Source organism: Dromaius novaehollandiae, chromosome 2 (genome assembly GCF_036370855.1).
Source record: "Dromaius novaehollandiae isolate bDroNov1 chromosome 2, bDroNov1.hap1, whole genome shotgun sequence".
Lineage (NCBI taxonomy): Eukaryota > Metazoa > Chordata > Aves > Casuariiformes > Dromaiidae > Dromaius > Dromaius novaehollandiae.
This window is the reverse complement of record NC_088099.1, coordinates 11,607,372-11,623,302: the sequence shown is the minus strand read 5'-3', so window position 1 is coordinate 11,623,302 and position 15,931 is coordinate 11,607,372. Positions and strand designations below refer to the sequence as shown.

Below are 15,931 nucleotides of genomic sequence, written 5' to 3'. Positions count from 1 at the left end.
GAAAATAAAGTAATAAATATAAAATAAAGTTAAAATGTAAATGTCTTTAGTAGTATCATCTTTTTAGCTGATACTCGGTTTCAAAGCTCAGTACTCTTTCTTAGTCATTTTTTCTTTGGTACATTAAGAATTTTATAAGAATAAATACATTTAACTGCAAGCCACACGGTGTCAGTCCTCAGCTGGGCCTCATCCATGCCATTCTGGCCTGGCATCCTCTGTGCCGAGCTTGCTGTGATCTCGGTCTCCATACCTGAAGTCTTGAGGATTTCTGCTAAATCTGTCCATGTGATTTCTTTGTTGGGTGCTCTCTGCTCCTCAGTAATAGCCATCCACATCTCTGCTACATGCTCTGTGCAGTGACTGTGCATCAAGCAATTTTGTGATGATGGTAAAATGCAAGTAACTATTTTCACGTGATCAAATTCTTCTATCTGTTGTGAACTATCAACACTCTAATAACGAAGTCATGCGCCTTTCAGACATCTGGAGAGAAGCCAGGGTGCAGGTGTGAAATGGTGGAATTTTTACTTCTGTTTCTTTGTATCATTACCCAAGTTCTAGTGTAAGATCATGGTAAAAACGGGGACTGTGTTTTAAAAGAGGTGAGGCAGAGATAAGATGAGCTTCTTGCTGGTTGAAGCTGAGATGGGAGCCTTTAAGAACTTGGCTAATAGCTCTTATGTATTAGTATTTTTTTCTTTAATTGTTTTTTTGCATTTAAAGTTAATTGCACCTAGATTGCCCATGGAAGATAGTATGCAATAGCTATGTGCCAGTAACTAAGTACTACTACTAAAACTTAGTGCTGTTTGTAAATTTTATATTATGTCATATTTTGTTACTTCTGATAAAGTGGGAATACTTTTTGTGTTGAGTTGTCCAGATACCTAGAGATTTAGAAATGGACCTCTTGACTTCACCATACACTATTTGTAGGCTAAAATTTAGAGAGATGAATGAATGATGACTGCAAATGCCTGCATAGCATATGATATGACGAAGAAGCAACCTTTCAATGTGCATGATTTTCCCCCCAAAGCATGACCTTTTTCTCTTGGCTGATGTATTGTAAATCATTGGTTTTTCTTCCTCTTAAATCATGGTCTTGAATTTTAAATGTCTTGATTCTTTTGCTTCAGGTGACACATATGCTGTGCTGTGGAAGTATTGTGCTTCCAGATTAAATGTAGTTTCTTGATGAAATGCAGTCTGAAAAGAGAAGTGTTTTGGGAACTGAAGACCCACTTACTTGTATCAAAAGAGGTGCTTAATGTTTACTGTCATATTCATTAAAAATAAGCTTTATGAAAGTCTTTTTCCTGTTTCTGTAACTTGTCTTGGAAAACTGCTATTTTCTTACGCTTTATATATCCTATACTGGAGTTTCATGCATTTCAGTCATATTTCAAATCAGAGCTACTGGACAGTATGTGGAGTCTAATATCTCCTTATTATTAATAGGTATCCAGTTTATCCATCTCAGTGTGAATTCCAAGCTGCAGTGTGCTCCCTTGGTTTCCGGCCATGGAAATAATCTTTTAACTGCAAATGACTAGGGTAGGACAGTGCTGGGTTGTAAATACAGGAAATTTCCTACTGTTGTGGGACTGAATCTTGCATGTTACATGGGATGTGACAAATCTTTTTTTTTTTTTTTATTCCCCCAAGTAAAATTATCTAACATCCCAAACACTTATTTGCCTCTGTTGTGGTCTCTTTCTGTTTTTTGTTGTTGTTGTTAGGAAGAAAAAAAAAAACTTGTGTTCTCCCTTTCCCCTCCCCCCCCCTTGGGATAGGTTGCTGTTTTAGTGATTCATGTTAAGTATTGAGTAATATTTCACATAATTTATCTTTTTTGGAAAGTGGTTATAGTAGGAGTAATGAATTTAAATTTCTGTGCTGCAATATACTAAGCTGTGATTTGGAAGCAATACTATTGTGCTATCACACTGCAGTTCATAATGTTAATTATTAGATTTCTAAATTAGTTTTACTTCCATAACCGTGTGGTCATACAGTAGGGATATTGTTCTGTGTGTGTGAAATGAATTAATTCAACACTAGCACAAGTTGTTTTTTAAAACTGCAGCACTGAATTATTTTAAAGAAATAGGTATGTGCTAAAAGATCATGCCAGTGTCTGAAAAAATATTTTCTTCATTCCTGTATAGATCTGACTTCAGTCTCCTGTCTGTTGTTTTTAAGCATTGAAAGAAGTATTTTTTTCTTCTCTGTCCCTTGTACTTCATTTAATTAATTTGAATAGAAGAGAGCACCAGGAAATATTTCACTTACTCTTAAAAGAATAAGATCTATTGTAGTGATAGACTTGCCAAAAGGTAGTTATAACTTTGCTGCATGATCAGAAGCTGTCACCCGCTTTTATTGGGGCAGGGGGAGAGGAGTTGTAACCTAGCCAAAGAGATGCAAAGGTTTTGCCGGGAGGAAGACATTACAGAGCCCTGAGTTGTAGCTCTGTGTAGGTAAGCAATTATCCATAGCCTCTCACCATTTCAAAATAAGGTTTGATAATGTCAGCATGTACTATTCTTGTTAGACGCTGATGTGTAGCTATAATAATAAAATAATTATCAACTCGTATTTAGTTGAGTGTTACTGCAGTGGTGATGTTTAGTAAAGTAGGATTTCTATAGCAGTTATGTGCTTCTTAGGGGAACATCAAATTGAACATTGAGCAAACCGACAGCATTTAAAGATGAAAAAGCACTGAGTAAAAGTACACTTCAGAATATGTGGCTGAAAATGGAAGCTGACTTATAACTTTCAGTTGATTTGGTTTTAGGCTCATGTCTTAGAATAAAATGTGCATGTACACTTTATTTTCAAACCTTTCCATGAGCTTCTTGTCAAATGCTCCAGTTACATGGTTAGACCAATGAAGATTTTGTTTTTTTACTAGTGTTAGGAAGGTAGACCCAGTAGTGAAAAAAAAATGGTTAAGTAGCTCTAACTGTAGGGTCATATTGTGTACTGAGTTACATCTGCAGAGTACAGAAGATTGAGGTGTTAGGCTCTCACTTGTATTTGGTATGGAGATTTCTTAGTGTTGTAGAACTTGCTAACTGGATTTTAGATTGATTGCTTAAGACAGGAATCTCCAAACGAATCCCTTCCTGTGGAAGGTAAGTATAATTTCAGTAAACCTGATAAACAAGTGGACTTCTGCAATGCCTTATTTATATTTTAATTGTCATAGTACAAAAAGATCTTTCTTTAAACTTTTAGTAACACAAAATGATTGAAGTAGAGGTTCATTATACCTTCAGTTGATGCTATGATTACTGTAGCTATCTGAATTTTAGCTGAGTTTTTATACTACATAGTAAAACATAAAAAGGAGGTCTGTGAGACATTGTGATGAATTCTTCCGGTCCTTTCTCTAAATGTTACCTGAACATGTTAGATTGAATTTACCAAGGAGTGATCTATAAGAAAAATTACTTCCATATACGACTACTTAATGCCAAGCTGGATCTGATCGGTTTATATGGTTAGTATTGCAGATGGCCATATACTCTGGGCTGCCAGCTTGTATCTGGAAAGTATGAAAGGGTGTGAGTGAGAATAGGATAATAACTTGTGTGTATTTAACAACTGAAGTCTACTTTCCTTCTTCTGCCTGATGCAGTATTTTAAAAACTGCCTTCTGTTCTAGGTGTGCCTGACTGTGTATACAAACATATGTATTGTTTTTTTTTTTCAAGGAAGAAGTTGTTCTATGAGTCTCACTACCAATAGCCTTCATGAAACTTTAATTTGTCTTCTGCTACTTAAGAAGGAACAAAGGTGACTTTTTAAGAGCACCTCAAGGTTAAGAAACATGTGAAGGGTGGTGATAGGAATGGAGAACTAGGAGAAAAAGGTATTTGTGTTAGGCACTTGGTAGTATCTTCCTGTTTCTGAAAACAACATAGTGAATTTGAGAAAATTAAAACTAAGCTGAGAGGATGTCTGTCAAATAGCACATTATCTCACATACTAACGTGATAAGCATCACTACGTGATTCATACAGAGTGATTTCTTTTTCAGAATGTTTATGGCAGAAAGCCACATGATAGACTGATGTTTATGAACATGATACCAAATTACTAAAAAAAAAATTAACTTGAAATTATCAGTTTCTTGAACTGGCAAAAAGCAGATCTATAATAAAGGGATTTTTTAATACAATAAGTTGATACTACACAGCAGTTGATGAGGTTTAGGACTACTTCAGGTCTGCTGCTTGTCCGAATAACTGAGGAAGATGTACGCTAGACTTCTTTAGAATTTTCTTTTGATACTCAGGAAAAGTATCTAAAGTGTATTTATTCCTTTGAACCTGTTTATTCAGTGGTTGAATGTAGACTTTGAAGTAATGCTCAAAGGTAGACTCCCCCCTGCCCCCCAAAGTCTGACTTCCTACAGGAGAAGAGTTTGTGTGATAGAGTTGCAGGGTTTTTTAAATTTTCTTTTCAGCCTGCTAGTGTTGGTTAAATGACTAAATTGTTTTTGAATGTAGGGGCAGGGCCAGCTTTAACCAAAATTGAAAAAGTTGAAGTCATAAAGATCTTGTCAGTAAAGACAGAAGTCGTCTTGTGAAAAGTAGAAAAGGTAGAAGAGGTCTACTGCTGCTTTAGACAAGATTCTTCTCACTCTAAATTATTACTGCTTTTTTTTTTTTTTTAGGGAGTTGGCACATTACAGAGTGTAATTGGATACTCATTCTAATTCTAAGATTTTTGGCAGATAGCATTGCACACAGAAACATGCACATGACTGCCAACTGGGAAACAGGAAGAATCAGGGTTATTATCAAGAAAAAAATATTTCTAGATTATTATTTCTAGATTATTATTTCTAGATTATTATTTCTAGATTATTATTTCTAGATTATTATTTCTAGATTATTATTTCTAGATTATTATTTCTAGATTATTATTTCTAGATTATTATTTCTAGATTATTATTTCTAGATTATTATTTCTAGATTATTATTTCTAGATTATTATTTCTAGCTTCTAGTAATGAAACCCTTCTCTAGAAATTGTGAGCCTTTAAAGCACTTCCTTGGTGTCCTGTTATTGTATTTTGGAATGAAAGAAGAGATGGCATTTGGTTACTGGTAAGATAAAAATCTTTGATTTAAATAATTTGATTTATATTGCAGTTTATCTTCCATTTATCCAGCCATCACTAATTATAGCACAGAAAAAGTTCTCTAATTACTGAAATTGCCTTAAGCATAACTTGTATTGAGCTTTGCAGTGATTCTGTGCTGACCATGTGCCTAAACTGAATCTAAATTCTGGATTTCTAGAAGCTGTTTTTAAAATGCTGATTTCTAAATATCCCCTGAAGTGTCTGAATACCAGTTTGTTAAAACTTTTTGTAGTACTCCATCAGATTCTGAGAGCATCACTTTGCGATTATAAGGAGATCTGTTCTGTTGATTTGGTGCATGTCAGCTTACAGATACAAGGAAATTAATGAAACAGTATGAGTCTTTGGGAATGGTTACAGAGATAGACAATAGTAATGAAGATACAAAGTTTTTAACTGTTCTGGCCTGCCGAGTCTTATCTTTCTCTTATTCTTGCTCATTCCTGAACAATATAAATTTAATCTTGCTATATTGTGTTATGAGAAAGTTTGGAATGAATGCCCTGCAGCAGCTCTGGAGCTTTTCTTTTGCCTAACAAGGGCCAACTTCTAGGTTTCATGTAATCAAGCTTGGCAGACCAGCAGAATTTCAAATGTGTTATATGTGGGGCTGCTTTTGCACGTTCAGAGGAATACTGCATCACTTGAAATGAGAAAATTAAGTCCTTATCTTTGGCTGGTGTTTGTGCACACGCAATGAAAACAAAGGATATAAGTAGAGAGATGAAGTATTCAACATTGAATGAGAGCATGAGGGGTTGATTTACTTTGAACAACTACTTGGATGAAGTAAATTAGAGAGGTCTGACATTTCATCATTTGTACCACTTTCGGATCCTATGGCACTCTGATGCATCTGGGAAAGATGTGGTTCAGATGAATGAGAAGACAGTTCTGTAAAGTTTAGAAAGAAAAAGCTGGATGCGTAATAATACGAAAGAATCAAACAAGGAGTTTGCTAAAAGTGACCATGTGTAAAATAAATAAATGGCGGAAACTGGTTGCCAGCTTGATGTGTTTGACAGAGTACGTTATTATCCAGGACAGCACTAACTGTCCCAGGACCCTTTTTGAGTCCTATCTGCTATTCACTAAATGCTTTTCCAATTCTGCAGCAAAAGAAGAGAGGATGTGGGCAGCGCTCATTTCATACAGTCTTAATTCCTTTTTTGAAGAAGTCACAGCTTCTCACTGCATGAGGCAAGGGCTCTGTTGGGGAAAGCAGGGAAAGATAACAGTGTGCATGTACTCTTTGAAATTAAGGATCCAACTTAAAGTTGCTTTCCTTCTGGCATTTCCCAATTTCTGTATATTTTGATTTCACAAATGTTGCTCCTTTTACTGTATTTTTAATATAAGTTTTAACTTTTGTAAAAACTGGCAAACAAAGAATAAATCACAAAACAGATCATCGTCAGGCCTGAAAAGCAAGATCATGCAGACTTCTGCCACATGAGCGAATAGACTAACTGATAGCAATAGTAGGTTTATTCTGCATTGACTAGAACTAGTCCAGGTTAAACTTGCTGTGTAATGATGTTTCATATACCTTTGTTATATGTAAAGAGCTCAGGAGTCCTGAGTCCATTCCTGACTTTAGGTGCAGGTGTCGAACAGGTACACTGGCCTTGCTAGTTCCATCCTATTTGCCTCAGCTTTTCAAGATGTTTTGTCTTGATTGCTAGTTCTTTAACATAGTCCTGTATTTATTAGTCTCCCTCTTCGCATTGTAGATCAGATGCAGAGCCGTGTCCCACCTCTTTCTGAATCAATTGATATGATGTTTTCTGAGGGGAGGGGGCATTCCTTGACCTTTAAAAAAGCTATTTGATGCCATCCCCTGCTTCTAATTCTGATTCTCATTTTTATTCCCGTATAGTTTCTACCAAGTGCCTTGTACCAGTCTTTGTTACGCTGATGGAGTTCTTATTCTCTTTGCAGTTTAAATGGTGTAGCATGTAACAGCATGGCGGTGGTGGTGTTACTCTTTTGTTCCATCTCTGTGCCTCCCATGATATGAAAGATTAGAGGAGCAATGACAGTTTTCAAGCTTCTTGCTCATGGTTTCATGAAGATTGTATTTAAGCAGCATCTCAAATTTTACTTGTAGGCAAGGTCTTACTTTTTTTTTTTTTTTTTTTTTTTTTTTTTTTTTTTTGCATTCAAAGATGCTTATTGCAGAGAGAATCCAGGAGTTTCACAGTTAAATCAAAGGGAATGGTTCTGCAGTTTAAAAACAAGTAAATCTGTGCTCCTAGCAAAAAGGATGTTCTGCCTTCCTGACCTGACTCTTTTGCTACCCACAATTGCATTTTTCCACTGCCCCCTTGTACCAGCATTGGCATTTACTTGGCCACCTAATCATAATTTTTTTGCTAGGTTTAGTGTTGAGGTGAATCAAGTCCTTGATTTAATTTACTGTGCAACCACACAAGCGCTAGTGCCTGCACAACGGAAGTTATGGAAGCTCATGGCCAGGTTTAAAGTAACATGGAATAATAGCCTGAGTGAAGAGTACTTTCTTGGAAGCCCTGAGTAATTTGATCCAGCTTCAGAGTTGGCCCTGTTTTTTAGCGGGTGGTTGGGTCAGATGAGCTCCAGAGGGTCCCTTCCAGCCTGTATTATTCTATGACTTTAGTTTTTATTTTAAGCTGTCATTTAAGTTAGCTTTCAGTCTCCAAAAGTGGCTTACCAAGGATAAGAAACTTTTTTCAGCATAGAATACCACTATTTGCTTAGCTATTAAGTATACTAACAAAAAAATAGGTGATGGCTATCTTTAGAAGGTTTTTTTGTGGGAGGTAGTGAGACTTTTTTTTTTTTTTTTTAAGTCATTCAGCTGCCTGTCAGCTAAACAGCTAGTATTAAAACTTTGTGCAGCAAACTGCTAAAACATACAATTTATCAAATGGAACTCCAGTTATGTAAATAACCTTTCAGTGAAGAGTGTTCCCTTTTAGTGAGTCAGTGCAGTAAATGTTTTTGCTACACCCCAATATGACTATGAAATTTTCATCAGCAGCTGAAAATTTGAAACAAGGCTAAAGGTTTGCGGATGAAGCAGCCTAGAATTATGTACCATGAAGTTGTTACTAGAAATACGAAACTGGTTTTACTTGGCTGAAAATAACTGTCACATGAGGAGCATTACATTGTCATTTGGCTGTCCTTATCATATAGCAGCATGGATCAGGTTTACATTAGTTCAATAGCAAGTGCTTTCATGTAAGAGATCAATTTATTTTTCTGATGTAAATTGTACATCTTTTTGCATCTGGTTTAGTGAAGACTAATTAAGAGAGAGTCTAATACAGACTCCAGCACTGTTGTTTTCATAACCTTTGTTTGCATTCCTTTGGCTAGATACTGACTCAGATGGATTATCCAAACTAACTGAAAAAGTTTCCTTGGGGAAGATTTTGAAAGATATAACACCAAATGCTAAATTAAATATATTCACAATCCATTGTCTGTCTTGTAATCCATCACTGTCTACCTTAAAAGGAAGCTGGGGAGAAAGTGAGTGAAGCTCTGCAAAAATGCAGTGTTGTCTTGCTTTGTTTTTAAAAGTAACCACAAGATATGTTGAAGCATGAAGGCAGGTATAAAACCTTGTTTGTTGCCATTTGAATTAGTCTTGCAGTATTGTGATCCACACTCTTCCTGTTCTCAGGCACTGAGTGGAGTGTTCAGTTTGAAATAGCTTCCTGTAAAAAATGGATTTGGGGAGAGGAAAAAATTCCTGTTGAACCTAGTGATTATTGGCTGAGGAAGCTCTTCCTTGACTTCATATTTAAGCATTATTGCTGCTACTTTGTAATACATGGTTCTTCAGGCCTTATTTCAGATCTGCGTGTCTTGATGTAAAAGCATGTGTTATGCTTTCTCAGATGCCCTCCTTCACATAACAGCTTCTGTAAGCCATTAAACTTGATCAGCTTTGAAAAAAACAACAGTGAACAAGTTTACAACTTTATATCCAAAAACTTGATAAGAATTCTTGAGGCATTCTTTTGCAGGGAAGAGTATTAAAAGAAACTGAGTTTTTCATGCAAGCATATAGAGCAAACTCTCAGGACTTGTTGGCAGTTAATAAGTCTCGTCTGTTTGCATGTTTCAAGGAGACCATTATTACTGTAATGAACCTATGATGCTTTCAAATGAGGAAATGTCACTTTTTTAATTCGACTGTTAATATTTCCCAGTACTGTAGGCTTGCTGGTCCAGGATTTTGCATGATTATAATTTGTGTTAAAGCAAATCTCTTTCCCCCTTCCCCCCAATCTATTGTTTCGTCTTGTTTGTTGTTGAACTGGAATGCTAAATTCTGTTGTCTCTGTGGTTAGGAAGTTGGTTTAGTCTAGTAATTAATGTTACGGTGCAGACTAAATTTGTATTTTAAAATGCTAAGTTCCTCACCCAGTGGTGCTGTCCTAAAATACTTGAACTAGAAAGAGAACACTTTCCCACCCACCCACCCTCTGCCAGTTAAGTGTCAAATAGCAGCTAGGAAATGATAAGAGATAAGTGTTTCGTGGGGAAGAAGATCAGTGTTCACTCATTTGAATTGTATGCCTTCTAAGAATATCAAATGGTGACTGATAAATTAGATGCTATATATTATAGTCATTTCTCAGTCTCTATTTGCTCATGGTAGTCCTCTCTGATATATGGACTGAAATAAAGTGAAAAATTTTGGACTTCAGGGTTTTTTTTCCCTCTCTCTTTAGAATGTGTTAGATATAAATACTGCATTGAGGTGGCTGTGTCCAAACTGTCCCTGTTCATTTGCTAAAATCAGTTTTCCTATTTCTGTCTTGATCATGTCAGTCTCTATTGTTTATTTCTATTGAATTTGACTATTTAGAAAGCTTTTAAAAAATTATGCATGATAATATCTGCTTATGTTGTTTTAGGCCTTGCTTAGATGTATGGTAACAGCTACAGCAACTTTTGCCAACAACTGTGTTTTTCAATTCCTTTGTATTTCCATAGTGTTGAAATTATCGTCTATGAAACTTTGTTCCAATATATGTCCATTCTTTCACAAATTCTCTGAAGTATGATGGTGAGTAACAAAAATCTTATCCATCTGCTCACTTTGTTACGCTTTGTACTCAAACAAAAACAATGAAGTATTTCTCCCCTCCTCTTTAGTTCATTTGAGCAATCCATGGAACCCATTGTTCATACATTTGATTTGGAAGCTATTTGTTTTTCAAATCATTTTCTCATATAAGAATACAAGCTCTACTTTTACTGTTACAACTACTAAAGTGTTCTTTTAAGCCAGTAATTCCGAAACCAGCGTGTATGCAGTGGAGGTGAATCACCAAATCTGGATTCAGTGATTCACCTCCACTGCATACACATTGGTTTCGGAATTACTGGTTTCCTATATACTTAATTTTTGGGTTTTTGGCACAGCTAGGAACAATTGTATAGCTTCTTTTGCACATCCAGTGCAAGGAAGTCTGTTGTACCATTACACGATAACAATACTGATAAAACTGCCTCTTGAAGTGCAAGGATATATACCCAAAATGAAGTATTCTTGCTCTTTTTTGCTAGTGCTTAGACCTTTCTATGTTGGGGTAAGCGAGAGAGCCTGCACCGTGTTGTTCTGGATAGTGCACAGGAATGGGGAGGACATGTAGTGGGACAGTTCGATTTTGGAGTAAGTGGAAATAGGACCATTGAGTCCTACTCAATAATTTATAAAGGTGTTTGAACATTTATCCAGGAAATGGGGAATAGGAGTCCCATTACTGGATTTCAAGGGTCAGCATGTGTTCCTTCTGGCTGAAGACATCCAAACTTGCATGTCACTTCAAATGAATCTGGTATTTGGGATGCAGAATATTTGGCAGGTATATTCTAAAACTTTTTTTAGAGTGAGAAATGGAAGCGCTTGTGCTTGAAGAGAAACCCTGTATTAAAGGGATGGAAGTGATTGTAGCTTTGAGTTCCTTTAAAGCATTTATTGTTGACTGTAATAACATTCATTCACATCTGACTCCTCAGGATGCAAGCTCAAAAAACGTAGAATATAATTTCAACTTCAATTTATTGAAAAGCATGAGCAAGGTATACTTATCAGTCCCCTGGTGAGAGAGAGGAGGTTAATTCATCAATCTTACTAAAGTTAATCAGTTTTCAGCTCTGACATATTGCTTTGGAATTTCCTCTGCTGTAAAGTTCTGACTCTTGATTCCCATATAGCACATGGGCTTTTAGCTTGAGTGTAACTTGTGAGAGCTGCAAAGTCATTTGCTTTCTTGCTTGAGACTTGCACTGCTTGAAAAAATGGTTCATCTTTTTGTCAAACCCAGTCATCTTGCGGATTTGTGTTTGAGTGGTCTTCCGAAATCCAAGTAATGAACTCCAGCTCTGCTTTTTGCTGCTACAATTGTTTGCATTGCCAGGTGCATGGGAATAACATTCCTGTCTGTCATACTCTGTAGCCAACGCAGTGTATAAGTAAAGCTGTTACTCATTGGAAAATCGCAGTGTAAGTGCAATGGAAAAAAACGCGGATTTGGAGCAGCTCAGATTAGTCAATGACGTGGGATTTGTGATGTGACTATTGTAAGAGAAGAGAACTGTATGAGTTCCTGAGGATAAAAAAGAACTTTTAGAATGAGACATGGAAATACATATCTCAAGGGCTGTTAATTTTTTTCCACCACACAGTTTACAAGTCACTTTTGATTGGAGTCATTTCCATAGACAGACAAATCCTCAACTATTTTTGGCTTATTTAGTTAAAACAAATATTGTGTCTATAGATAAAAGTTAAGCATGCTGACTATTTGGTGTCCTACCAGTCTTTCAGATACTGATATTGAGCAGAGTTCAGTTAATCAGATTCAGTTAATCGAAGCAAAGCATATGTGGCAACTATAATGATGGATTTTGAAAAGGAATAAAATCTTTGTTCTTTTGCTCAGATCTCTCCAGTAGCTCAGAGGCTAATTTTATATGGAAGAACTTTTATTAAATTCTTGAGAATACTTTCTTTAGCAGGAATAACATAGTTAGAAATGAGCTGCTGTTGATACAGATCCCTGAAAATAACTGTGGCATTTTACTGTAAAGTTTGATTTTAACCTTAATCACTGCTGAACTCTTCTAAACTCAAATTACCTATTTTGCAAGAAAGCAGTGCTATTATGTTCAATTAAGAGCAGTGTACAGACCTTACTTAGGCTGATGAAAATATCTCTTCATTAATCTTACTGGGCTGAGACTGAGGTCTAAAACAACATAATATGCATTGAAAGCTGTCGAATTGATTGCCAGTTAGCTACATATAATGCAGTTTACTGTAGTAAACTGAAATGTAGAATCATCCCAATGAACTTGGGCAGATGTGAATATCTTTCTGCATTCTGTCTATAGTCAGTGGGAAGAGATGAGCTGAATTTTTGGTGGAGGTCTCTTTTTCCCTCTAGAATAGGGACCTTGAGTAACAAGGTCGTAATTTTGGTACTACGTTTACCTGCCTAAAATTAGTGAGGAACAATGTGGCCACAGCTGTTAGATTTTAATTAATGCATGTAGTAAATATTCTGTTGTAGAACTTGTAAAAATAATTTTATTAGCGCTGTACAGCAGCATCTGTTGCAAAATCTGCTGAGAGTTGAGGAGATGGCCGTGACTTGGCTGCATATATCGCTCCCTGCCTGTGCACAAACATACAACCTCTCCTCCAAGGGAAGTGCAGATGAAGGAAGGTTCTGCTTGGCAGCACTCAAATAAACTGGCATAGTTATTCTTGCATTGTCATCTGATTACTTCAGGGTGGTTTTTAAGTTCCGGAGAACTCTTCATCTCACCCCAGGATACGTGTTTTAACACGTCAGATGAATCTTTCCGGAGGTCCTTATTTCTCTTTACTGATTATGAAGTGGGCCTAGGGTGTCCAGTGTTCGTCATCTAAAACATAGACATTTGATAATTGGAGCAGAATAATTCAAACCTACATCACATAATGGTCACCTTTGAAATTGCTATGAAGCCGTATATAGGAGAAAAGGGCTGCTGAAATGTAGAAAAAGTCTTTCCAGTGTTATGAACTGCAGGTGAGATCTAGTGGCCGTGGCATGATTACTTCTTTTCCAGCTATATCCTGTGTAAACATCCAAAGTGGGACAGTAGACGTATCTCCAAATACAGAAATGGTGAGCTTATGTATGAGCTACAAGAGACTCAAAGCCTTTAAAAATTCCACTGTATGCCTAATGTTATGATTCAGTTGTAGGCAGTATGTTTATAAACTAACTTACTACTACTATTATCATTCATTAAAATAATATCAGTTTATGATTACCATTTTTACTGCTAAAATTGGAAGTGGAAGAATATTGTAATAGCAATGTTTGGTGTAAAGAATGTAAGAGAACTCCAACCCCTTGGTATCTTCAATGTTGGTGGTGATCAGCAATTATCAGAGAAGAGGTGGCAGCTCTGTGTTGCAGTTGTAAAAGGAAAAACATATCCAGCTCTTCTTCCTTCACTCTGTTACTGCTTCCCCCCTGTCCTTTGCAACACCCAGCCATGCGAGCAGTCTCCTGCTGGAACGTTCCTCTGTGTCCAAGAAGATACCAAATCTTAACTCACCTGCTTACTACCCACGGCAGTAACTGCCTTTTTACAAGGACTGGTTTCAGCTGGGGGTAAACATCTTCATGTAAGCAGTTGCTGACTGTAAGCAATGACTGTGTGTACAGAAACATGTTTTTGTGGCTCAGGTCAGCAACTCTGCACACTTGGTTGGACACGCTACCTGGACTGAGATTGATGCCGCTATTGAAAACCTTGGTATATGCTCGAGAGACTAGGTTGTCTACAGCTTAAAGTTTCGCTTCCTGGTGGGGGGAGTGGAGCTTGTAACTGCTTGTGCAAAAACTACAGTATAGCCCTTCCAAAATACAGGACTTCCTCTCTTGTGTTTAAATACAATGTGTTGTGAATTTGCATTAAAACTAGAGAAATTAAAATGAAATATCCTTCAAGAAATATATTGCCAAATGTTAAACTTCAACGAGGGAAAAAGGCAGATTCTTTAGAGTTTCCAGTAGCTTTAAAAATAGGCTGACCTGAGAAAGAATATTTATATATTTTTAGAGTTAGTGATCACTTTCTTTCCCTGCTTTTCATGATGGAAGAGCTCTTGGCAGAGGCCGAGGAATGCTGTGATGCAGAGTTCTGTGGCAGCCGTTTGGAAAGACGGCATCGCTGATGCGTTTCCGTGGTACTGCGAGAGTAAGCGTGCTGCGGCTGGAGGAGGCTGGAGTCTCAGGGGACGGGTCTGGAGCCAGGGCTGGTCAGAAGTTTAGCAGGGTGAAAGGGAATGTTGCAAGCTGATGACTGGGCTTTTTATTTCTATGTAGTTAGCGGTAGTAAGTATGAAAGTACTGATCTCTTAAGAGATGTCATCTTCTTGAAATCTAGTCACTAATTAAAAAAAAAAAATTGTGGCCAGAGTTGTTCAATGCATGGCCAGTGTGTTCAATCAAAAGTTGATTTTAAATTCCAAATTTCCTGCTCTTGGCAATACTTTTTCCCTAACCCTTGTTGATTTGGGAGGACTTGCACAGAAAGGAAAGTGACTGCACAAATGCTGCTGTGTACAGAAGTCAAAGGCTCAACAGGGTACTGTCAAATATCTAGTCGTATTTTACCTAAAACATTACGACAGGCAGTGGTGTGTTGAAGAAAAGGTACTACGTGCCCAGTGGTATCCATTTATCCATTTTCTTCAATCTCATATGAAGGACATCATCTTTTTTTGCTACGAGTGAACTTGATTATGTTCCAAATTCATAGGTGCCTGCCAGGCAGTCTTTCTGTTTGTGGAGGATCATAAATCTGTAATGCTGTGGACAGTAAGTATATTTTGCTGAAAAATTCACTTTCAGATCAAAAATCATTTTAAGCTTCTAGAAGAGCTCGATCAGCCTTTCTCAGAGGGACAAACTGAAAGCGTGCACTGTCATCTTCTGTGGGTAGTCTAACTCTGATTAAGTGTTAAATTCTGCTAATTTCAAATTTTATCATTTGCAGTGAAAACTGAGTTTGTCATTCTGAATGAAGTCTCAGTGCTGGGCCGTGAAACCTTCTTTGATCTTTTATTTATCACAGACGTTGTATCCACATTGCTAAGTGGAAAATTCTGTATGCTTTATGTAGAAACCTGCTATAAAGGATCCTTCCAGTGGTAGTTTTTGCAGTGCTTTTATATTGACATCAGTGTAACATTAAAAGCATGTTGACATATAAAACTGGTTTAAAACCTGACCCTAATGAATTCACAGGTGTTTGCCTGCTTCCTTCTCTTGGACCAGGATTTTACCTGCTTTTCTGATCATAGAATAAAAACATGAAGTATTGTATTTATATATGAAAACCTACTGCTTCTGACTTTACCATGGTCTTTTTCTGTTGGTAACTATGTGACTGACAGCATGAGTCTTGTGGGAGATCATAGGTGCAACTTGCTGGATATTATACTGTACAAATGCTGTATGTGTCAGTCCAGTAGCATAAATGTACACCTTTCTCTCAGTGGAGGTGGTTTTAGTGTTATCCCTTCCTTCTGCAGGTTGGATTTAAGTACACATGCTCTCCTTACTGTAAAAAAAAAAAAAAAAAAAAAAACCCAAAAAACAAAAAAAACCTTCTTGGTTGAGATATACCAAGTTCAGTGCATAGGACAGTTATTCCGGATGAAGAATAAGCTGTTGAAACAGATCCATGATT

General features: G+C 36.8%; 1 protein-coding gene across 2 annotated transcripts in view; it reads left to right on the top strand.

Moving 5' to 3' along the window:
* Positions 1-15,931, top strand: part of ESYT2 (extended synaptotagmin 2) — a 95,446-nt gene that overhangs the window by 1,443 nt on the left and 78,072 nt on the right. The window lies entirely within an intron of this gene.